Genomic DNA, 26,663 nt, shown 5'->3' on the forward strand with positions numbered 1-26,663 from the left:
GTGACGAGCTTCAAACTCGCGATTGCTGGGCGTAGTGACAGACGCAAAAGGATAGTAAATCCTATTCCAGCATGATCGAGAACCGACAGATGAATAGCCGTGCCGTGACAGGGTTCGTTGACCATATTCACTGAGAGGATAGGATGTAACCATTGACAAGGGTGATGCCTCTAGACGATTAGCCGTGCCGTGACAGGGCATTTGGATCATTTTCCCGAGAGAAGACCGAAAGTAGCCATTGACAATTGTGATGCATTACATAAAGCCAGCCATGGAAAGGAGTAAGACTGATTGGATGAAGATAGCAGGAAAGCAGAGGTTCAGAGGAACGAAAGCATCTCTATTCGCTTGTCTGAAATTCTTACCAATGATTTACATAAGTATTTCTATCACTATTTTATTAATTATTTTCGAAAACCCCATTACTATTTTATATCCGCCTGACTGAGATTTACAAGGTGACCATAGCTTGCTTCATACCAACAATCTCCGTGGGATTCGACCCTTACTCACGTAAGGTATTACTTGGACGACCCAGTGCACTTGCTGGTTAGTTGTGCGAAGTTGTGAACCATGGTATTGGCATCATGTTTTTGGCGCCACTACCAGGGAAAGAAAGAGCGACGAATTTTACATAACTAAAGTGTAATCACAATTTCTGCGCACCAACTGCTCACCACTCCAGGGTTGGATCCAGGATGGTACCCAGACTCATGCGCCTCTCATCACGTCACATTTAACCAAATGAACTTAATCAACAATTCAGAATATCAGGGACCTGAACAGGTGTTTGGAGGTAATGGAAAAGGTATGAACATTGCTAATATTGGAAGGTATATCATTCATGCATTTATGTTAAACAAAATTTTCAAACTCCAGAATTTTCTTCATGTCCCCACCATTTCAAAAAATCAAATCAGTGTATCAAAGTTTGCATTAGACACTGGAGTGTTCTTTGAGTTCTGGCCTTACCTATGTGCTGTAAAATATCAGGAATCCAAGAAAATCCTGCTGCAAGGTAGAATTAGGAATGGATTGTACAAATTTGATGATATTCAAATTCAAAGGCCAATCTTAAAAGTTGAGAAAGAAAAGGCATCCAATGTTGAAAAGAGCATTTGTGCAAATGTCTGTGAAAAAGAAGGAGTAAAAAATGCAGTTTATTCAAAGAAAAAGGAAAGAAAACAAGATTGTTATGTTTCAGAAAAAGAAGAGCAATAGTCAAATAAAAGCAGGCCAGAAGCAGTTTGCAAAAACAAGTCTGTTGATAGTATTGATAGTGTTAGCAAATCTGTTCATAGCATTGTAAATAGTGTCAAAAGGCATGTTGCCGATAGCAGCAAATTAGCAAGCAGTAGTAGTAGTGAGTCTGTTGACAGTACAAATGTCAAAAAGAATACTGAAAAAGATAGTGCAAACAATGTAATTGCAAACTTTGATACATTTACCTCAATTCAATAAAAGAGCTCCTTTTTGTAACACTGCTGATGATCCTCCACTGAACTGCACCATTATCACATCTTCAAATAATTCTGCATGCATCTCTAACACTACATTGAACGATCCCTGCATCCTTAAAATTTCAAATAGCGCTGCCTCTGATTCCTCTGGCCTACAACATAACTCAAGTACTACACCAAACACCCTTAAGCTTGTCAATTTCCCTTGTTAGCATTCACCAAACAGTAGCCCCTCTTGCCTAACTGTCCAAACCACAACCCAAACCTTAGCCAACCAGAATACACACACCACCAACACCCTAGAGCTTTGGCACAAGCGCCTTGGCCACCCCTCTACCAAAATCACCAAATCTGTTCTAGCCAAACTCAATATTCATCCACCTCAGACCAAGCTTCACCAATACACTATGTGAACCCTGCTGCATGAACAAGATACATCAACTTCCTTTCTCCCAATCCTAATCCCAAACACAACACATCACACCCTTAGAACTTATCTACTCAGACCTTTGGGGGCCAGCTCCTTCTCCTAGCAGGTCTGGCAACCGATACTATGCCTGTTTCATAGATGCTCACAGTAGATACACATGTACCTATCTGTTGCAAGCAAAATTCCAAACCTTCTCAGCATTTTGCTAGTATAAAACCATGATTGAGAACAAAACTGGCCACAAAATCAAAGCTCTTCAAACTGACAACGGTGGGGAATACCTCTCAAAACCCTTCAACCAGTTTCTTGTAACCGAGGGTATCCAACATAGACTAACCTGTCCTCACACACACCAACAAAATGGGTGTGTTGAGCGTAAACACAGACATCTAACCAAAACCTGTCTCACCCTACTCTCTCAAGCATCCTTACCCCTCTCCTTTTGGGATGAAGCCATCCTAATTGCAACCTTCCTTATCAATCGCTTACCAACCCAGGTCCTCAACCTCAAAACTCCTCTAGAAATCCTCTTCAACACCACCCTTAACTACCATCACCTAAAACCATTTGGCTGCACATGTTATCCTTTGCTGAAACCTTACAACAAACACAAATTTGACCACAAATCTCAAAAATGCATCTTTCTAGGTTACAGCTCAGACCACAAAGGCTACAAATGCCTATCCCCTTCAGACAGGATCTACAGAAATGTGATCTTTTGGGAGCACGAATTCCCTTACTCCACTCTATTCAACACCTCCACACCGAACTCAATCAGATCAAACCTCACGCCACCCACTACTTTCACTTTTTATGAAAACCCATGCATAGACATTCATGATACACCTTCCACTAATATCAATGCTATATCGAATTCATTACCAACTGCATCTGTTGAAGTCACTGATCATGATACAACCACTAACACCATTGAATCTGCAGAGTCTCATGAGACTGTGCCATTGTAGGTAGAAATTGGACCTAGTGCACAATCCATTGGAGCTCCTCCACCACCCACAATTCAGAACACCCATCCAATGTAAACTCGGAGCAAAAGTGGCACTTACAAGCCAAAAGCACTCGCTGCTACCTTGGCCTCTACCAGTGGAAATTCTGCAGATCAGTGTCTCCCAACATCTATTGAAGAAGCTCTTGCTACCCCACATTGGAGAGAAGCCATGGAGGAAGAGTACTCAGCTCTGCAAAGGAACAACACCTGGCAGTTAGTTGATCCTCCAGCTCACTCAACTCCCATAGGCTGCAAATGGGTGTTTAGAGTAAAAAGGAACCCTGATGGCAGCATTAAAAAATACAAGGCCAGGCTTGTAGCAAAAGAGGTTTAACCAAAAGCAAGGAGTTGATTACGACCAAATATTCAGCCCAGTAGTCAGCCCTTCAACGGTTCGAGCCATGATAAGCATTGCTCTTGCCAAGGGATAGAAAATTCGCTAATTCGACTTCAATAACGTATTTCTGAATGGTGACCTCTATGAAGATGTATTCATGCAACAACCAGAGGGCTTTGTATCCCCAACACTCAGTAAATTTGTAAGCTCCAAAGATCGCTCTATGGACTCAAACAAGCTCCAAGGGAATGGTTCACAAAGCTGAGTGCTGCCCTTCACCGCTTTGGCTTCACAAGCACAAAATCCGATGTATCCCTATTCAAAAGACTCACACCAGCCTCATCCACCTACATCCTTGTCTATGTAGACGATATACTAGTCACTGGAACCTCTGAGAGTGAAATTACAACCGTTATGGCGCATCTACACAACACCTTATCCCTAAAAGATCTTGGTAAAATGCACTACTTCCTTGGGATTGAAGTCTGCAAAAGCTCCACAGGAACAGTTACACTAAAACAAACCAAGTACATCAGAGACCTGCTGAAGAAGGCTGAAATGAGTAGTGCAAAATTGGTGCCAACCCCCATGACCTCGTCTCTAAAACTCTCTGCCTTTGGTGACACTGCCTTCGACAACCCTACACTGTACAGGTCCATTGTAGGTGGCCTACAATATGCCATAATCACCAGACCGGAAATCTCCTTCTCAGTAAATAAAGTAGCTCAATTTCTTCATAACCCACTTGAATTCCTTTGGAAAGCTGTCAAAAGAACCCTCAGGTATCTAGCAGGCACCTTACAGCATGGTTTGAAGTTCAGCAAATTCACCAATTTCAGAATATATGGATTTTGTGACTCTAACTGAGCTAGTGATATTGATGACCAAAAGTCAACAAATGGTTATACAATTTATCTGGGTTCGAACCTGGTGTCATAGGTAAGCAGAAAACAAACTGCAGTATCAAAGAGTAGCACTAAAGCAGAATTTAGAGGCATCTCAGATGCAGTGACTGAGATCATCTGGCTACAAAACTTGTTGGGAGAAATTGGAATCACCTGCTCTACCAAGCCTATAGTTTATTGTGACAATCAAAGCGCCGTTCTATTGTCAGCTAACCCAATCCTGCACAACAAGTCCAAACACTTTGCACTAAGCCAATCCTTTGTCAGAGACTTTGTTACCAAAAAGGAAATTTTTGTTCAACACATCCCAACTTAAGATCGGTTGGCAGACACGCTAACAAAACCCCTCTCAGCAACTGCTTTCTCAAAATTCAGGAACCTATCGAGAGTGTTTGAAGCAAAACCTTAAAGCAGGCAGGAATGTGTCAAGAAAAACACAACCCTTGGTTCCAGGGGGGCATGTTAGTGTATACGAATTCAGTTAGCAGAAGCTGTTGTTAAGTTGTTAATGACTCCTCAGCAGTTAGTTACTCTCAATTAATTACAATTCTCCCCAATCTGTTATACCAAACACCAACGGTAAATACACCCCTCAATCACACTAGTACACTATAAATACTTGTACTGTAGCTGTATAGCACCCTTCATCTTTATCTTTTTACTCAAAAAGAAATGCAATAATAGTTTTTCTCTGAACTTCTCTTCTATCATTTTTCTCTTTTCTTTCACCTCCTATCTCATATCTGATACTTTACAGATGTTATATATATGGTCAAAGACTCAAGGTAATCACAATCAATTATGAAATATGCGTCTACACAAAAGATTAGTTATCAACTAATCATATAAAATATATATTAAAATAATATATATTNNTTCTTGCTCTGATTGAATTATATTTTGGCCTCTAAAAAAATTTAGACCGACATAATATCTGTAAAAATGAATTTGACATTCAAGTCAGATAACTATATTCTTAAAAAAGTTTAAGAGAGAATAATTTATTCTTCTGTACTTGTTTTTTTGTTATGTGATATTTTTCGCCTCACTCATGAAATATATAATCGGCCATTAGGTTTAGTAACCGTTTTAATATGTATTGTTAATAAGGTATTAGTGATAGAAAGAGTATTGGATTATTATTATTATTTTTGATTCTTTGAACATTTAAGCGAGATATAATAAGTCACTTCTGAAATTTAAGGGTATAACTCAATATATATTTTGAAGAAGAGAAGTGCTAGGTAGCCAAAATATAATGCATAATATCGATATAGTACAAAATAAATACTAGTCTCATGATAAGCGAGTGGAGTACACCTGCTTATCAATAACATACTTATCACTCTACCTTCTTCTCTATGCTTGAAGCAATTAATTTTATTCCCAAAATTAATTTCAGTTTCCTCTCAATCGAATCCCTAAAAATCTCCCATCTACATTTATATCAATTAAAATGCAATTTCTATCCAGTGAATTAACATTCGAAAATACTCCGAAAAGCCACCCAAGTGAAAGATCAAGATTTTTCTCCCCATTTCATTCGAGCCATAACCCCAGAACCGAGAAAAATAAAAAGACGCAGAGAGGAGAAAACCCAGCAGGTTCGCCATCGGAACATCGCATAGCCTTGTCTTCGACTCCTATATGTATGTTATCTAGTTTCATATTTCAATTAATTGGCATTTTTGGGGCTCCATTATCTGTTGTTGCATGATGCTGGAATCGATGTTAATGATAAAAGTTTTGGTCTTTATCTCACGTTGATGGGTTTGGGAAAAGGAAAAACGGAAAAGCTTGAAAAAGATGGCATTTTGGGGGTGGAGATGAAGGGAAGTCATCAAAAGAGAGTTTTTTTTTCTTTTTTTGCATTTTCATAAGTAGCCATGATTTTTCTTGGTGTGTTACGGTTCCCCTGATTTTTTATCTGTTCAACGATGGTTTGAATTGCTATTTTGTGTGCTTGGTGTTGTGCTTTCTTTCAAATAGTTAATAATGTGATAAATTTGAAGCAGCCATTTCGTTCAAGTTGCCTCTATACTTCGAAGGTCACCACGGTAAAAGCTGAGCATCGCATAGCCTTATCTCCGGCTTCTATAGGTATGTTATATAGTTTCATGTTTCGATTAATTGGTATATTGGAGCTCCATTATCAGTTGTTGCATGATGCTGGAATCGATGTTAATGATAAAAGTTTTGGTCTTTATCTCACGTTGATGGGTTTGTGAAAAGGAAAAAACTTGCAAAGATTTTATTTTGGGTGGAGATGAAGGGAAGGCATCAACAATGTTTTTTTTTTTAATTTTGATAAGCATCCATGATTTTTCTGGGGTGTTACGGTTCCACTAATTTTTTATCTGTTCAACCGTGGATTGATTTGCTATTTTGCGTGCTTGGTGTTGTGCTTTCTTTCAAGTTATTAACTGTGTGACAAATGTAAATAGCCATTTCGTTCAGGTTACCTCCATACTTCGAAGGAAAGTCGCGATTGTGTCTCTAAATGATAAAGTTGAGATGAAGGAGTAGAGAAAGAACGAAATTGCTTTCATTCTAACTGCTTCAGGTACCTTTCATTTTTTGTTCTCTTTCTCAATTCTACTATGAGACAGAAAAAAATATAAATAAAGTATTTTTTCATGTGTGTCACTAAGATTATGTATTTTTTAATAGTTGACTGATTATGGTAGTTAACTATAGTGGGAGTACATTAGGAGTACTTAAGGTTAGTGGCAATTTTTTTTTTTCAAATTTTTGTTTTTATTCATGTAAAGAAAAAAAATCCTACTAGATACGGATGCAATAGAGATGTTATGTCTTGATATTTTTTTAGTGTGAATTGCTTTATCTTTATGAAAGGTTGCGTTGGAATTTTGCATTGAATTTTTTAGTGTGAATTGCTTTATTTTTATTGGTGTTTGATAAGAACTGAACATAAAGGCATATATGACTATTTTAAATAATGGTATATAGTTAAACAAATTAATTCACTCAATTTTGGAGAGTTACTTTAGTGAAATGATTATGAGAATGATAGATACATAGTAAATAATTATGATTTTTGTATTGAACCAACCTAATTAGTGTGGTTATCACAACAATCACGGTAGAAATAGAGAATTGGATATGAGGAAGGATCATAATTTCATATGCAATCTTTTGATATCATACTTTTGTTCAAAGTTATTTGCAAGCAAGGTTGTTAGATCAGGTGGATATCGAATTTAAAATTTTATAGAGATTAACAATGAACTCTCAAAAATTTGTACATGTAAATGGTATTTTGATGAGCCATTGTGATAGTATAATGATAGAACAAGATATGTTTCAATCATAGATGTTATACTAAGCAAAGTTGTTAGCGTATCTATGCTATTCATAAACATGTTGGTATGTTATGATTAATTAAAGTGGGTTATTTGAGTATATATAGCAGCTGCTTATAAACAGGTGTTCAAAAAATAAGAAGTAGGCATGGCTCGTACCAGGAGCAAAAAAGAGACACATAAGAAGACCGCAAAAAAAAAACTGGTGGACCAAAAAAGGTACGTTGAATGGTTTGCGGTGAATTAACTATAAACTCGGGTTATTGTGTTTTAATAGTAAATGTTAAAATTGACATTCTCCTTCATTGTCACTTTATGTTGATTATGAATGTTTGTGTAGAAAATACTGGTATCTAGGTTCTCGCCATGTTGCGTGGCTTCAGTTATGAAGCAATTAGGTTCAGACGCGGGCAGAGAGAAAATAATGGAGGTGCAAAACATGAGATTTGGCTGGCTGCAATATGTGCCTGAATGGGCTGTCAACCAAGATATGATGGTGGCATTAGCATCTTCGTATAGTCGGGATGAGAATTCTTTGATCGTCAGAACAAGAAAAATCCCCATATCGGTTCAATCCATTGCGTGGTGTTTTGGACTACTGAACCATGGTAAGCAATCCCCAAAATAAAATAGGGAAAAAAGGAAAAAAATTATCCACAATAATCTTGTTGAGTATATGTTTTCGGTAAAATTAGCCATTAAAGATTTGGACTGCATCTACTCATTTTGTGTTTGGTAGGGAATAGTTTCAAAATTCCAGAAACACCAGCAGAGCACCGACTTGTTAACAGCTTCACAGGAAAGATACAAGCAGATCTGAAAAGGAATGTTATCACATACTCGATGCAGTCCGATGCCGATAGAATCAACTTCTGGAGACAGTTCATCATGTTGATAGCGAAGTGTTTGTTCTTTCCCTCGCCGAAGGCCACTGTTTCAGACATACATATACAGGCTGCCATTGATGTATCGAACCCAAGGAAGATATATTGGGCGAGGTACATTTATGATTTTCTAATTGAGGGAGTTCTGAGGTTTCAGGATGTGGGGAAGAAGACAGTGGATGGATGTATGTTCGCATTATTGGTGAGCTGTATATCCCTAACCTTTGATTTGTTGTTTGTTATTCTATAGTATACCTTGTTTATAGCAATTACTATAACTTTCAGATTATATATCTCCATGCTAACAAAAATGGAGATTTAAGAAGATATAATGGGAGAGAATCGTGGATTAGAGACTGGTCGCTTGTTGATCTGAAGAAGATGGATGAAGCAGAAAGTACATCTCACTCGGTGAGGCATATGATAGATTTATAATCTTTTAATAGTGATAAGTGTGAAAGGTATGTTAATCGGATCACTTCTCTTAAGCTCTGATTAAAATAAAACTTATACTTTGTCCACTGTAGGGGCTTCTAAATTTAATTGGGAAGATGTCTGGGTTACCGAAAAAGCACAACCGTTTATCAAAGAGAGGTTGCATTAGGAAAAAAAGAAAGTCTAATAGAAAGACTCGTAAAGAAGCTCCCACGGTAACATTAAGGGTTGTAACTTGTAGTTTTATCTTGAATAGGAATTTGAATAGCTAATATTTATCATTTAAATTCGGATGTTATGCATGCCTCATACCCGATGTTATCTATGTGGCATTATGGTTGCTAACTAGTTGGCACTGCAGATGTTACTATCCATTTTTTTACTGTATTCTGCACAAAGAAGCTTTGGGTAAACTTTCAAATTAACATCATTTACACATTTAAGCGTACTATATTTACTTGATCAAATCAAATTTTTATCAGGTGTCTTTTGTTATTATCACATATAGCTACTCAACTTCTAATTTATTTAAATAGAAACTATAGTCAAGAGTCCCAAAACAGGTCCATTAGGGGAAATACTATGAGTATGAAGAAGACATGTGCTGAAACACCCACAGGGGATGAGACAATGCCTGACACACCTGTTGGAAATGGAACAGATGATAATGTTGATGAAGGACCTTCAAAGAAAAGGCAAGTTAGATGAATTTAACAATAATACGAAGTATTGATAATTATAGTAGGTGCATGATTTTTTATCTCTGACTTTTTACTGCTTTTGAGGTGGAATGTTTAATCAATAATAGATGTTATCCATCTAATCTTATACTGATTACACAACTTACTTTATTTTAGTTTGCACTCAGTTAAGAGCACTTAAATGTTAATGAATGTGCAGAAAATCCAGAGAACTTGCAATGGTAGTGTATGTTGCGCCAGAGGACCCAGCTCAAGTTGACTTTCCAATCCCTTCATTTTTGCTTGGCATCACTCAGATGCACATACCGGTCTCAACGCCGGGATCTCCGGTAACAAATGAAAGAAATGCGACTCCGAAACTTGAAGCACCAGAAAAGATAAGAAAAACAAAAGTTGTGGTGGATACACTAATGCCATCTGGGGGTGCTGCAAGGCATACAGGTGATGACATGAACAGGATATACAAGTGGGCAACAGATCATAGGGGTGCAAAGAATGCCACGCTCGCGTGGATTCGTAATGGTGATGATGTTCAGCTGCAGCGAGCGGACCTTCAATCACTGGGATGGCGTAGAAGAGTAAGCGATACGGTAAGACCAAACAAAAAAACTATAATCAATTGCTGAGTATGTGTTCTGCATTAAAGTGCTATGAAAGGCAATGTGTTTATTCTATTCAGGTGGTTGATTACTGTTTTGCCATGTTCAACGCTTCGAGCAATGCAAGATTCTGCACGGATTTTTACTGTATTCCGCCGAGATTAATGGTTATTGCAATCTATCCTTACCCACTTAATATTAATTAATACCCATAATTACCTCGGTGAAGGATACTCTAAATTATTTCATTAGGTGTTTAACTAATGCAAAATGGATTTGCAGGCCCTAATATTGACTGATGACAATATTGAAGGATGTGCCGGCACGAACACTGGTTTTGTCCCTGTTCTTAGCAGCTTCATGGGCCGCGGGCAGCAATGGTTCGATGCAGGGAAGGCGAAACAAGTTAAATATGTAAGTATTCACATACTTACCTATCCACGCACAAAATCTATTTTTCATTACAAGAATGCGAAGAAAAATAACTGTATGCTAATATGCTTTATTCAACGATAAAGTGGTTTGTTCCAGTGTGTCGAGAAGATCATTGGTGGCTATATGTACTCCACCGGCAGACTAATAACCTATGGGTGTTAGACTCCATGCACAATGGCTCACACTCCGAGCGTCGAGAGAAAATAGATAAATATGTAGTAAGTGAGAATAGATTTGATGATGCATATTTTTCGGGTGTTAGGTGTTGCCTTCCATGTATTTTTTTATATTTTCCACCCTACTTTTTTCTATCTGACTTGTCGAAGGGCTTTCTTCTCCAACAGTTGGCAGCAACTGTAGACCCGAATGTAGTATTCACAGCTGAAGGCTATGAGTGTTGCTATGAAACAAGGCTCCAAAAACAGCCAAATGGGTAAGTCTAGAGATGAAAATGAAGAAGGGTTAAAAAATCAACCCACACAAAAATTTTTAATATGTTGGCATGACTTTTTGTTGTTTGTGATGCATAGGTGGGACTGTGGCGTATATGTCATTAAATGGATGGAAATGTGGGATCCAAAGAGCTTGGCAGAAGATGATTTGAACATGCCTATTTGGACGACGGCTAGTGAAATCCAAAACATATGTCGATGCTTATTTGCGTATTTAATAATTGATAAATAAATCTTTTTGGATGAATTCTACTTATGATGGCTGGATTTATATTTGCTTCTTCAAAGTATTTTATACCAAACACAAATACATCTGTTTGTCACCACAGGCCCAGCTACAACAAATTCGGAAAGAAATTGTAACTGACATACTAATTTGCAAAGACAACATCTCTAGGAGTAAGGTAGAGGGTGTACTCAATGTGTCATGTCGCCATGTGGAGGATAGGGAAAAGAAGAAAAATATTGAAGACCCTTGGACAAATCCAAGGACAAGATCACTGGTTCAAAGGGCGGAACGAGCTAAGAAAGCTAAACGGAACTATAAGCCATAAATCCCTTTTAGAGTTGGTCTGTGTGTGTTTTCTATTAATTTGATTTTAAAAATTAATGGATGTTATCATGGAATACAGATGGATGTTATTGGATTTAAACCAAAACCGGGTGCATCTTTTTTAAAAGGTTACCTATAATGGACAGCAGGATAAATATATCTACAAACAATTAATTAGGACTAGAGTTGCTGTGTGTATTTATGGTTAATATGGTTGCAAGATTTATTGGATTTTATCATGAAATACTTGCGAATATTTTTGGATTTGGACTGGAAAAAAAACACAAGAACTCAATATCACAGTAAATAATTATGTATGAAAAAAATTGTTTTTAAATTTTTAGTTTATTTTTTATATGTGTTTGGCTTGTTTTTGCACAGATCGAGAACATGTTGATTGAAGTTTGAACTTTCTTTCGTATATCCACTGAAAATTTTTTAATTGAACAATAAAATTATCCATACTTAACGACCAGCTAAAAATATCTATGTCCAAGCAATAAATACTTGATCATGGTTGTTATTCTAATTAGAAGTGTCAATTTAGCCCAAACCTTAGGGCTGGCCCTCAACCCTCCAAAAAAATTTTAGCCCACAGCCCTAAAAATTATAAAATGATATTTTGTAAGCCCAACCTTAATTAAGCCCTCCCAACAAAAAAGCAAAACAGGGATGGCCCTATAAGCCCTCCAAGCCCTAAATCTAATTTTCTCCTCCCTGATACCCTGACCAGAGAACGCGTTGAAAGGGTGAAACTGTGAAAGGATTTGCGTTGAAACGGTGAACTGTGAAAGGATCTGCGTTCTACACTTCTACCTACGAAATCCGTGGCTACTTCTCCTCCCTCACGCGGAATCAGAGGTGGGTTTCTTTGTTTTCTATCCCTCTCTGAGTTTCTTATTTGTTTGTTTGCAATTGCATCACCCATTTTAATTCTGTTGACTGTTGTTAATAAACTGAGGTGGGTGATTTCAAAATGGTTGAACTATGAATTATAGACTAAAGTGATACCATTGATGTGGTTTATCTATCATACACAGGCAACACTTGATGAATCTCTGTATGAGCTTGCTGGAGAACTAGTATTGTTTTGAAACACTCATATTGTTCCCTTTAGTTGGTCAAGTAATATTACACAGGAAATCGTGATGTTTTTCTTAAAATTCTGTGTTGGGTGCTCAGGTGAGGTCCTTACTCAGATCTGGCAGGGAGTACAATCAGGCATCAAGTGATTTAGATAAATTATCCCCCAGAACTTTAGGATATTTTCTTTTTCGTTCTAGTAAGAGGAAGTAGTCATTGGATAAAAGGTTTGTGTGCATTTTAATAAGAAGTTAGTGAATTATTTTAACTGTTGGCCATCGAAATTACCAACCATTTTTAACAAATATTTTTTTTTTTGAATCAGTGGCTCATTCAAGGAGCAAAGTGCTCATATTACCTCTGTTAAGAATATTTTAGAAATCCATGCTAGTTACCTGATGTCCGGGAAAGAGCTCTCAAAGCTTGTTGCATTTGTAAAAGGCACTCACTCAGTGGTAACATGATCTTGCTAGGTTGGAGAATTTTGCTTCAGGGCTTGAACTAATAAGCCAAAAGGTCTGAGGTTTTAATATTTGGAAAACACTGGTTTCTTGTTGACTATTCAATGCACTTTCTTGGTTTTAAATTACAGTAACGTAACATTGTTTTGTCTTTTGGCCTCCCTTTCCTTTGTGTTTTATTTTGTTCACTCTTGGTCAAATACAGTGATGATAACCTCAAACTTCTTTGACTTCCTACTATGTGTCCATTAAATTTAAGCTGTTCGTTTAAAAAGAGGCATGGGTTTATTAGGTATTGTTGCTGATATTTAGTGATATTGGAAACATATTATGTATAACAGTAGCAACTGTTTTCCTTGTTTCTTATACATACTCTTGGAAAAGATACTTAGAGATAAAGGAAGAAAAATAAAAGGGCAACTAATCACAAAGTTATATTGTTAAAGGATTCCGAAGTTTTCTATTATGACATCTTTTGATTTTAAATTATAAGAACTTTGTGATTTGATGCTTATGTAGTGTAGACTGATTTTGCAGTCTATGATTTTGTTGGTGTGAAATTGAGATTATGCTTTTGATCTCCTAAGGACCTTGTGTAGAGCGAATTTAGTTGTGTTTATTTCAGAACTGTATGTGAAAGAACTTATTGATTGCGTGTCTTTTTCGCAGTGCAGTTTATTCGTGTGGAAAACTGAATGCTATAGCTTGTGCCTCTGAAACATGTGCTAGAATTCCCAGGTTAGTGTACACTTGTTATCCAGTGCCTGTGTTTCTCGCATTATCTTTGATTATGTACTAAATGTTCTGCTGCCAACATGTCTATTAGTTTGGATAACTGATAATCTTCTATAATGTCTCTTGCTTTTTCTGGTCTTTTGTTTTCATGGGAGGGTAACTATTTGGACTCAACCATCTCAAGTAAGTGAGGGTTACATAAGTGGATACTGCAATAAAAATTTATAGCATAACTTAGTAGTTTTAGTATAATAATATAGTTAGGAGATTTGACTATATGTTATAGATTAGTCCTAGGAGGCTAATTTAATTAATTGACTTGATACTTGTGTCTGCTGGTGGGATGATACTTTTTTCGGCCTATGTTTCAGCTTCTCTTGCTTTTCCATTCCTAAATCCTAATACATGCTTTGCTTGTTTGATTGATTGTTATTGTTTTCTCTTCAATTATTTCTTATTGAAACTTCAGAGATGAATAATTAATATGAATTAATGAATGTTGTTGTTGTTGCTATAGAATTTTAATATACATTATTTGGATATGATTAGGAAATTTATAAACATGAATGATGAGATTGTTTCTGAGACTCCTGTTCAAGCTTCTGGTAGTGTTGATTCTGGTAAAAAAATCTAATGTTTGGAGATTTTTTAAGAAGATTGGAAAAGACAAAGATGGTATTGAAAAGGCTGAATGCAATTTTTGTCATCATGAATACAAAATTGGAAAAAATCCAAAAACTAAGAATGGTTACGGGACTTCTCATCTAAGTCGTCACATAGTTTCTTGTAAATCTATACCTCTCAATATTAGATTTGATGATGATATAGAGAGTCTGCCAACCAAAATTGATCAGCATGTTCATAGAAAAAAACTCGCTCAAGCTATAGCAAAACATGATCTTGCGTTCAGCTTTGTTGAGTATGAGAGTATTAGAGATTGGATTAATTACATTAGTCCAACGATTATAATGCCTTCTAGAAACACTTTAGTTTCAGATCTTCAAATGATTTATTCAACAGAGAAAGAGAAATTGAGGTAGAAGATGTCTAGGATACCTAATAGAATTTGTTTGACATCTGATGTGTGGACAGCATCTACCACTGAAGGATATATTTGTCTGACAGCTCATTTTGTTGATGAGAATTGGCGACTAGTGAGTAAGATTTTGAATTTTTGTCGAATGATTCCTCCCCATACTGGAACCGATATGGAAGCAGTCTTATTTAACTCTTTGAAGCAATGGGGTATTGATAAGAAAGTATTCTCTATTACTTTAGATAATGCTTCTGCAAATGACAACATGCAAAACATCTTAAAAACTCATCTACGTAAGCAGAATAGTTTGCTTTGCGATGGAGAATATTTTCATGTGCATTGCTCCGCTCACATTTTAAATTTGATTGTGCAAGAAGGGTTAAAGGTGGCTACTGGAGCTTTATTTAAAATTAGAGAGAGTGTGAAGTATGTGAAAGCTTCTGATGGGAGAATGATGAAATTTAAAGATTGTGTGCAGCAAGCAGAAATTGAAGTTCTTGAGGTTTTGTTACAAAAAACTAGATCATTCAACCTTTGAATTGAAGGCAAATGAAGTATTGGAGAAATTTAAAAGGTTGTATGGAGAGTACATAAATACTTTTGGTGGTTCAACAATTTCTCAAAGTAGTAATCAATCTCCTATGTCACCTGAAGAAGGAAGGCTTACAAAGAAGAGCAAAATGGTGATGAAGGTATTTAATTTTAATATAGTATTATTTTTCTTCTATTATGTTTATTCGTTACTTAAATAATCTTTATACTACATCTTTTAGGAGTTCAGAGAATTTGACTGTGAAACCCAAACTTCCAAGGATAAAGATGAATTAGAGATTTATCTAAAAGAAGGTTTGATTCACACCAATGAAGATGATTTGAAGTATGATGTGCTGAATTTTTGGAAGATTAATGAGGATAGGTTTCCCACTCTGTCAGTTATGGCCAGAGATATTTTAAGTATTCCCATCACTACAGTAGCATCTGAGTCTGCATTCAGTATTGGTGGACGTGTTTTAACAAAATATAGAAGTTCCACTCTTCATGAGCATGTCCAAATGCTTATTTGCACAAGGAGTTGGTTACGTGGATTTGTTCCAAATCATGATGGTAAATATTTATGCTATTTTTTCAAATAATATTTTAAATTGAATTTCTAACTGTTTTTTAATTGGTTGATTTTAGATGATGAAATTAGTGAAATTCATGAAGAAGAAGCGTCAACAGAAACGATGCATCCCCCTCAACATTCATGATTTTAGATGATAAATTTTTGTGTCAACTTTATTTTGATTTTCTAGAGACATTATTGATGGTAAATACTAGAAAGTAAGAAAAAGGGTGATGAGATAGTGAATTCCATGTTTGATTTCTTGATATATATATAGTTAAAAGTTGGATTTAATATGATCAATGTACATTATTAACATTTATTTTTCATTTTTTTTATTTTTTACGCATAAAAATGATAAAAAGATAAAATAAACTAATGACTTTTAATAACTTTTATGTGTGTTGAAATAAAAAATGTAAAAAAAAAAGATTAGGTAACCCATGGGTTGGCCCTAGGGCTTTTGGCCCATGAGGGCTTTTGGCCCTGAGGGCTTTTTAAAAATTTGACCCTATTAGTTAAAGGGCTTTTTATTCTTCTGGCCCTATAAAATAGGGCCAAAGCCCTATAGGGCCAAATATATTGACACCACTAATTCTAATAAATTAGAGGATGTTATTGGATGTAAACAAAATACATGCTTAGATATAACTTTTTGATGTCTAATTTTTTAAATAATAAAATAAAGACTTTATTGTGCACGGATACTTTTACAATTCAAGTTTAAACTTCATGTAATGCATCAAATTATCATAATGATCAAATTATCAACTGAACATTTATTCTTTTAGATATTAGTAAGAAATAATAACGGTAAAAAAGAGTAAAGGAATAAAAAAGTGGTATATTAGTTGCCCAAGTCTGTTATTATATTTCGTTTAATAATGGTATATGAAGTTGTAGCAAGGTAAAATAAAGTTGACTATATTAAAATATATAAAACAAACCCAATAGACCGCCAAATCATGATACAGGAAAATAACGTTAAAGCATGAGCAAAGTACAAAGTAGTTGCTAAACTCTAATGCTTCTGATATGCAGTGTTGTTAAACTCTGAATTCTCCAAAAATGCTTCCTGTGACAAAAAATTTAAAAACAAAACAAAGAAGAAACAATAAATAAATGGACATGACATTAATGCTATACAAAATACACTAGGTACACATACACAATTGTTTGGCGTTATAGAATGCATTCAATAGTGATGTAAAGGAACCAAAGTGCATAGCCAAATTGTCTGTCATTTCTGAACAAGCCCACTGTGTATCTTTGTAGGAAGATATCACATTGGTAAGAGATGGTTGTGCATTACCATTAGGTCTTTGAACACACAAATCATATTGAAAAATAACATCCTAACTTATCATGCATTCAACACACTAAAACCAAACAAATGACGTGAAAAATGGTAGATCTCATGTTTACCTTGTTGTGATTGTGAGTGTTCTTGTGTTTGCGTACCCTCTTTTTAATAGATTTTTCTAGATCTACCCCAAGTCTGGTGGATGTTAGATGACCTCGCGTAAGAACACGACGTGGGCCCTGTAGCTCATCCATGCTAACGGAACATTCATCACGCGCATGTGAGTTAATTGCACTTGGTACATGCGCAGCTTGATGCTCGGATTCCTTGTGTTCTTTGAGCTTGTGCCGAGCACTGTCCATGGCATCACGTAATATAGCAGCAACCTCTGGAGTAGCCACGAAATCCTGAGCAATATTGTAAAAATCAGAACACAATTCCCTAAAAATGGTCATGCTTTCATCAGAACGGTCCATGTCAATGCTACTCCTGATGTATGTGTGTCTCCGACTAACATTCTTACTCCATAGGGATAGAATGTATTGTGAGGACACTGCTATTACACCAAAATATAGAAGAACAGCAAGACTATGGCATCACAGAATACCATTCGATTGGAACATAAAGCAATCACATTGAACTTCTGATGACTGCGAGCAATACACGACTTGGTATCTGCTATACATTAACATATCAAACACCATCTTTTGTTGGTCAACTTCACAAACTATACTTGTGCCATGACGGTTGATTGAGGAGATGTCACAATCAGTCTTTTTTATAAATTCATCCTGAATGTATCGAAACATGGAGTTTGTATATTCTCTCTGGAACTACTTCTTTATTGGTGAGCTGGAAACACAAGGGATAATCCCCCTTAAATCAGCAGCGTCACACTCAAACTCCTTTTGCTCCTTGTCTATAACACAGTTTTGGTATTGGCGAACAAATTGCAACAAAGAGCTCTTACTGTTTAAGTACTTATCGAAGACTGAATGCATGCTCTCACTATGTTGTGTGCTCCTCATGCCAGCCCAGAATTCGTCCTTGAAAAATACTAGCACCAACATGTGTCGGTCAGCAAATATATCTGCCAATGAATAGAGAAAATACAAAATGCAAAAAAATAGCGTATGTTAACCCTTAAGTGCAACACCCATATTGACTATAAAATAACATCTATAAAGAAGCCACACAGAGGCAGCAATAAACCGGAAGATTATACTACCATTTAGCCACCTAGAGTTGTGGAGGTCATACTCTTCAATAAAATCGTGCCAATCTCTCTCAAATGAGTCCTTAGATTTGGATTCAAACACAATCCTCTTCATGCACGTGTTGAGCTGATCGAAACAACGGTAACCTACCAGCTTGTTTGATATCTTCTTTAGGATATGCCATATGCACCATCTATGACGTGTGTATGGTAATGTGGTCTCTAACGCAGAACGCATCTGCAGGGATTGATCTGTTATAACACATATGGGTGCCTTACCCATGCACTTCAACCAAGTACGAAAAAGCCATTGGAATGTACAAGTGTCTTCATTCCGCAATAATGCGCACCCAAGAAGCGTAGACGTCCCATGGTGGTTGACACCTACGAAAGACCCAAACGGCATGTTGTACCTAAACAATGGAAATAAAAAAAATGTTACGTAGGTGTAAACTCCAAATGCCTTAGCTGAAAAAAATCTAATTAAGTCGAACAAAAAAAAATAATAATTTGGTACCTGTTAGTCTTGTAAGTAGTGTCAAACGTCACAACATCACCAAAATATTCTCATGCAGCTCTACACCGAGCATTGGCCCAAAACACATTTCTAATGCTATGATTTTCGTCCACATCTATTTTAAAGAAAAAGTTCAGATTGAGCTCTTTCATCCGTGAGAAGTGCTTAAGTAACTCTTTTGGATCCGTCTCATCCCCGAAAATGCGTAAGTGACGACTAATGTAATTTCTAACATCCTTCTCTATAAAGGTGAGGTTGGCAGGGCCACCGGCGACATTGGCTAGTGCCTGGTATGTCTTACTCGGTCTAATGCCAGCTTGGTCATTTTGCTGTATCAGGTCCTTCAAATGCATACTTAGCTGACGGTTTGCTGAGAACATTCCAGATAGCTTCGGATTAAGCGGGTGTGAGTGGGATACCTCTACTCGAGAAATCCTTCACTGCTCTGTCATCTTATCTAATGCCAAATAGCAACGGGCTTTGCAGTTTGTTGAGGCCACCGTTTTCCTTCTCTTGGGTGCCTTTACACGGGATGTGTGGTATCCATCTCTGTTACAATACAAAGCCTGATTAACAACCACTCTCTGACCGTTTCTAGTTTCCCAGCTAGTGGTTCTTATTTTGACGACAAAACCAATCCTAGCCGCATATCGGTAATAATATGCACGCGCATCTTCTAATGTGTCGAAGCACATTCCCTCCTCGGGCTCTAGCTCCTCGTCACCAATGGCTTGGTTTATGACCTGAAAAAAAAAAAAAAAAAAACAAATGAAACTCTACCTAATAGTTAACTATACAAAAGTGGCTAATTTCACTATCGAGTATAACAAATAATACACACTACTGTAATTTTAGGTGCTAATTTCGTTTTATTATGTATGTTAACGTGGATGTTAACTTCATATAATTATGGATGTTATTCATATGAACTTATTGATTGCATAATGCATGAACTTTACAGGAATGTTATGCATATAACTAAAGTGCCAAAATTGGCAGTTCACTAAATAGTTCAATATAATTATAACTGAGGATACAATTAGTACCATACTCGATACAGCAAATATTATATGACTGTCCTGGTGCTTGAAATAATAATAATAATAATAGCAATAATACTTCATACATAGACATAAAAACATGATATGTCTATTTTGATTTTTTTTGTCTAATAAAAATTTGTCAATAAATAAAATAAAATGTTCCAATCTTTTAAAAAGAAAATATAAAAATTTTATAGTTTTTTTTATGGATTAATGGGCTCGTTAATATAAAATAACTTTTATATATTTATTTATTTTGAATTTTCTAAAAAAATTATTGTTATTAAGGAAATTAAAATAAAAAAAATCCATAACTTGATAACTAATTAATCATAAGAAAAAAGAAGGGTTAAGTTCGATTTTGGTCCCCAACGTAGAGGTCAAAAATCGGAATCGTCCCTAACTTTTTTTTTTGCTACAAAATGGTCCCCAAAGTTTCAGTTTGTTTTAAAACCGTCTTTCAGACCAAAAATGCCCCTATCCCTTCTTCCCCAAAATCATGCAAAGCACCGGCAGAAACACAAGCATAAGCACCACCACCACACCCACCACCACCCACCACCTACCACCATCACCATCATCATCATCATCATCATCATCATGGAATCATAAGAACTCAGAACCAGAACCACCACCACCACCCCCCACCCACTGCCACTCCATCACCATCTGCATCACACCAACCAAAACTCAGAACATCAACATCATCATCGTCATCCTCATCAGAACCCAGAACTCAAACTCAGACAAACAAGAACTCAACTCAGAAAATCATCATCATCATCAAGAACCCAGAATCAACAACAATACTCTAAATTCAAATTTCAGCAACAACAATGTTCCACAACAAATTTCACAAAAAATTCAAAAATTTCACAAAAAATCCAGTCCACAGAATTCACAGAAGAAGAAGAAGAAGCGGCGGGTGGCGGTGGGGTCGGCGGTAAGAAGAAGTATTTTATTTTATTTTATAATTTTTTTAATGAGGGGTAATTTGGTAATAAAAAAATAAAATTGGTAAAAAGGACGATTTAAAAAAAACTGAAACTTTGGGGACCATTTTGTAGCAAAAAAAAGTTAGGGACGATTTCGATTTTCGACATCTACGTTGGGACCAAAATCGAACTTAAACCAAAAGGAATTAAAAGCATGATTAATTATATCAAAAATAACATAAGTATTTATTTAAATAAATATTATTTCCTTCATCCACATTTGCACAAAAAAATAATAATAATACAGCATAGACCAAAAGGCCATAATCGACAGGATTTTAGAATAATAAATTATAGTGCCTAATCTTTCTTTTCTGTTGTCTTATTTGTTTCTTTTTTCTATTTAACCAAAAAAAATTAATAAGAAAAATCAAAAGATTTAAATACTAATTACCAAAAAAAATTAAATACTAAAAAAAAACTTCTTATTTTAGAGATCAATATGATAAAAATATTTTTAAAAATTAGAAAATATAACAAAAATAAAAAAAATATTTTTCTTTACATAAATAGCCAATAAATAATGATCAAGAATATTATGCATATAACTAAAGTGATAAAAAATACACAAAAAATAATCCGGATTATTACCATACCTTATCAGAGCTAGTGTAGTTTTTCATATTCTCATAAATTGATTGACTGACAACAATTTCATCGGGTGAATTCGTCTGTTGTTCAAATTCTTCAGCACCTTCTGCCATAGGTACTGTATTAAGGTCGAAATCAATTGCCATACAAATTACAATGATAAAGACGATTTCTTGTAAAATTTCTTAGCTTATACACTATTATGCTTGCAATGGTATTATTCTTGTGATTTTTGAATGAAGATGATTGAATTAACATAAGGTATATATTAGGGTAAATTACATGTTTTATATCTCTAATAATTGATGATAAATACCATAACGGACAAAGAATCAATTGCAATTATTTAATGTAATTGATATCATAATTTACCGTTCTTAATTATAATTATTATTAATTTTTATGGTATTTTTATATATAAAAATCAAATTATAAAAAGGAATATTAGGTATTAATTATAAAAATGCCTAATAAAAAGGGATATGATTTCATAATTAATATCATTAATAAGTAGATTTGATAAGAATATGATAAGTGGAATGATAATAGAGTGGGATAAAAAATAACACTGTTATTAAGGGATGTAAATGAAGTAAATTATGGAAAGTTTTGGCTAATTATGACTGAAAAGTTTTGGTTACCAAACTTTTTCCTTTCGAATCCGGCGAATTTTCGATTCGTCCAAACTAACTCATCTCCCGTGAGGTCATTTTTCAGTGAAGGACTTGACAACTGGTGGTATGAATAGCTGAAGGATGCTTCCAAATCCAAGGGGCCCAAACGAAATGGTCCACCCGACAACTATAGATAAAAGGAGGAGGACCTATCCCTCTCCCAGATACGTCATCATTTACTCTAATTAGCCGCCTTATTTTATAGACGTTTACTTCAACATCGAAATATCCTTGCAAGTGACTTCACCCGCCGACCCACTGACAATCGAAATTGAACTTTTTCTCGCAAAACTCGCGCCCAGGTCCAGATACCTTATTCCTCCTATTGTTCCCAACCAGCCGTTCCACAGACATCTCACCCTAGTGAGCAACCGAACATTTAAACAATCGATTAGAGTTCCTTTACGCGCTCTTTTTCTTTTAATATATGAAAGTTGAAGACCCACACTTAACTCTATTAGATATTTAGACGAGATGAAATAATCGTATAGAAGTTTCTTGATGCACATTTTTTTTCTCTTAAACACAAAGCTCTACAATAAGGTAGAGTAAAGAAATAAGACAAATAACAAAGACCAGTACCAACCTCAACTTTTTTGTCATTTTTTATCGATAACAAAAAGAATCTCTATAACTTTTAAACGAATTTGTAACAATATTTGCAATTTTTAAAACTTTCTTCTAAAAGTTTTTTTTATTTCTTTTCATCTAAATATTTTAAACAATATTAAAATAATACATCAAGCACTTTTTGTTGGAAATAATATACAATTTTCCCTTGAGAAAATACCTTTTACAGAGAAATAAAATAGACACAATCACAACACAAGAAGTTAACATGGAAAACCCCAATTACTGGAGAAAAAAAAAACCACGGCCGTTGTCAAATGACAACCAGAGAATATCACTATGTGAAAATTGTTACAACACATAGACTTCTTTTTCTCTAACACCGGCACCCCAGTATACCCACACTCTCAAAGCAAATATTTAACTACACCTCACAACACTCTCTAATCAAAGAGTATAAAGGAAAAGAAAAGTCAGATACAAGCTTTAAGTGTTTCCGACTGGTGCAAAAAATATGGAGAACTTAGCCTCCTATTTATAGCCTAGGCCACCCACTCCATTTTCTATCCTAAGCAATGTGGGACTAATTCAACCAAATCCTAACAATCTCCACCTTGATTGAAATAGTCACACATCTTCAACTTCCATAGTCAACACCGACAATTCTTTGCTGCCATTGTCTATACCGACAATCATAGTTCAGAGAACTATCATACTCCACCATGAAAGTATACTCACTTGGAATTAGACCACTCCAAGCATTTCGCCTTGGTACAGATCGAAACCTTGCTGAAAATTCATGGTGCAACTTCTAAATTGGCTTTTCCTGAAAGTTCTTCAGCCATCGACATAACTTCGCCACACACCTTGCATCTCAACGCCAACCAATGCCCATGTGCAATTGTGGACCCGATTGCCACAACTTATCCTTATCCATGGCAGTGCGGCAATACCATGAGGATACTTCTTATCTTCAACGCCTTGTGCAAACCTGATTGTATCAACACATCCTTGACTTGTATTTGCCACAAGCCAAAATTGATTCTTCCATCAAATTTCTCTATTTCAAGTTTCACAGCACTTGAATATCCTGACATTGTTGTATCCGTATACTGGAATAGTATAACTCAACTGTAGACCGCGCACTAGGAAGGGTCCCCAGGAAAGAGAGGTGGGTCACAATGGACACACTTAAATACCAAGTCTTTCCTTAGCCAGAACCTTTCCAAACTGCACTCTCACAGTGTCACACTGCCTTCCAGCAACAACAACAGCAACTAAAGATCAACCTCAAGTCACAGGACAAAATTCTTTTCTGATGTGGAAGGTCAGACTAGGCTGCAACCACAGAGCATACTAAGAATAAATCCCACCGAACCGAAGCTCTGATACCACATGTTGGGAATAATACACCATTTCCCCTTGAGAAAATACCTTTCACAGAGAAATAAAATAGACACAATTACAACACAAGAATTTAACGTGGAAAACCCCAATTACTGGAGAAAAAAAAAACCACGGCCGTTGTCAAATGACAACCAAAGAATATCACTATGTGAAAATTGTTACAACACATAGACTTCTTTCTCTCTAACACCGGCACCCCAGTACACCCACACTCTCAAAGCAAATATTTAACTACACCTCACAACACTCTTTAATCAAAGAGTATAAAGGAAAAGAAAAGTCAGATTCAAGCTTTAAGTGTTTCCGACTGGTGCAAAAAATATGGAGAACTTAGCCTCATATTTATAGCATAGGCCACCTACTCCATTTGCTATCCTAAGCAATGAGGGACTAATTCAACCAAATCCTAACACTTTTTGTGAAGTTCTTTTTTTATTGTCACGCCTATCTAATTTTTAAAATATTCTTTTATAGTATTAGGACAGATTTAGAACGCCTATCATAAACCCAAATATACCATACTTATTAAAAATATTTATTTAGTAAGTAATAAAAATTCTCAACATTCTTACCACACAACACACATAAATTGCCATTAGAATCAATTACATCAAACCTACTACTCAACCTATATTTAGTATTAATTCTACTGACTAATACAAATCAATAAAAATTTTAACTCGAGGTGGAATCAAACATATTTTTTCCAATGTTCTTAGGTCTTTTATCATGCAAAATTCGCACATAAGAATTAGTAGTAAACAGTCCATTTTTATTAAGCTTCCACACAACTGTGTTGCGTCTCTTCCTCTTGTCAACTCAGCAACTTGAAGAACACTATGAAGTTGATTCAGCAATTCTAATTTCTATTGGTATAAATTTTTTTACCATTAAAAATTTTAAACCCACTCTAATCTATCTCAAAATCTACATTTTTTTATGGTAGATCTTTTTGTTTAAAATAAAAAAAAGTCTTTAAAATGACACACAATGCAATTAATTATCTTTTGAAAATATAATCATCCTCCCATTTTCTATCTCTATAAACAAACCATTAATTATTTTCACTTTCGTCTAATACTTTTTTATTTAAAGTTGACAGATATCTTTTTAAGAGTCACTTTTAGTAAAAAATGTATGAACATATATTATCTGATTTGGATCAAAGTTATTACATGAATAAATAATCATTTTTCAAAGCAAACAATCTTTTTTTAAAAACCTCTACCGTTTTCTTAAAAAAATTTACGCACCTTTCACATTATGCGAGAAATTGAAAAAAGATATTCACTATTCTCTCCCATCATTTTATACGGGTTAAAATTCATTTAAATAAAAATAAGTAATATTAATATTATTCTAATAATTTTCTAAAAAAAAATTATCTTCTAAATTTTCAAATAAAAAAATATATACATATAATAATATTATTATGATTAAGTCATTTTGACAACAAACTAAGTTTAATAATTAAAAAATTGATAATTTAGTGTTTTAATTAAAGAATAAAAAAGGGAAGAAAAATAACTATAAGAAAAAAAATAATTAGACTTAGTTATAAAAGTAATTAGTTTATCTAACATTTAGTGACCGTGCTTAGAAGTTAGAACAATACGTTTTTCCTTTTATGTTATGTTTTGAATTTTTAATTTCAAATATTGATAAGATTATCAGGATTTTGTGATGTTGTTGAAATTATTGTTACTGCTGTTTTTGAATTTTTGGGTCAGTTGTTTTTTGAATTTTTGCTGATGATTTATTAATTTCAGGGTTTAGGTTGATTATTTGTTGCTGTTTTTAAATTTTTGTTGCTAATTTATTTGATTTTTGGCTTTGTTATGTTATTGGTGTTTTTGATTGTGTTGATGAGAGCTGTAATTTTTTTTTTCTGTGGTGTTGATTTATTAATCTCAATTATGAATGATTATTTGATTTTTGGCTCTATTATGCTGCTATTTTTGACATTGTTGATGATTTATTGATTTTAGTTATGGATAATAGTATTAAATTATTCATAAAAAATTAATTGCTGATAATAATATATTTGTGAATAATAATTTGTTTGTCAATCCTCTTATTTCAAATGATGCTGCTAATCATAATCTTTCAAATTCTAACTATAGTCAGTCACAAGCTTCTTTAAATTTACGGAAAAAAATAGATCTAGCTTGAAAATATGTTACTTTATAAATAGTGAATGGAAAGTCACAATATCAATGTTTATTTTGTCTATAAGTTTTAAATGGAGGTAGAATTCACATAATGAAAAAATATTTGGCAAAGAAATATCTTGCGTATTTTGATAATTGATGACAAATTTTTATGTTGGTATTTAATATTTAGATATTTTATTTATTATTTAATTTTTGAGTTTGTATTTTGATAATATTATATAGTTGTGCTT

The 26,663-nt window shown here is 34.9% G+C and overlaps 1 long non-coding RNA gene across 1 annotated transcript in view; it reads left to right on the forward strand.

The window, feature by feature from the left end:
• The window catches only part of LOC110263446, a 23,148-nt gene continuing 5,431 nt past the window's right edge, over nt 8,947-26,663 (forward strand). The window contains exons 1-2 of the long non-coding RNA XR_002349115.1: nt 8,947-8,981; nt 9,878-9,879. This is a non-coding gene — a long non-coding RNA (uncharacterized LOC110263446). The remainder of the gene's footprint in view (nt 8,982-9,877; nt 9,880-26,663) is intronic.

This window comes from Arachis ipaensis, chromosome B01 (genome assembly GCF_000816755.2).
Source record: "Arachis ipaensis cultivar K30076 chromosome B01, Araip1.1, whole genome shotgun sequence".
Lineage (NCBI taxonomy): Eukaryota > Viridiplantae > Streptophyta > Magnoliopsida > Fabales > Fabaceae > Arachis > Arachis ipaensis.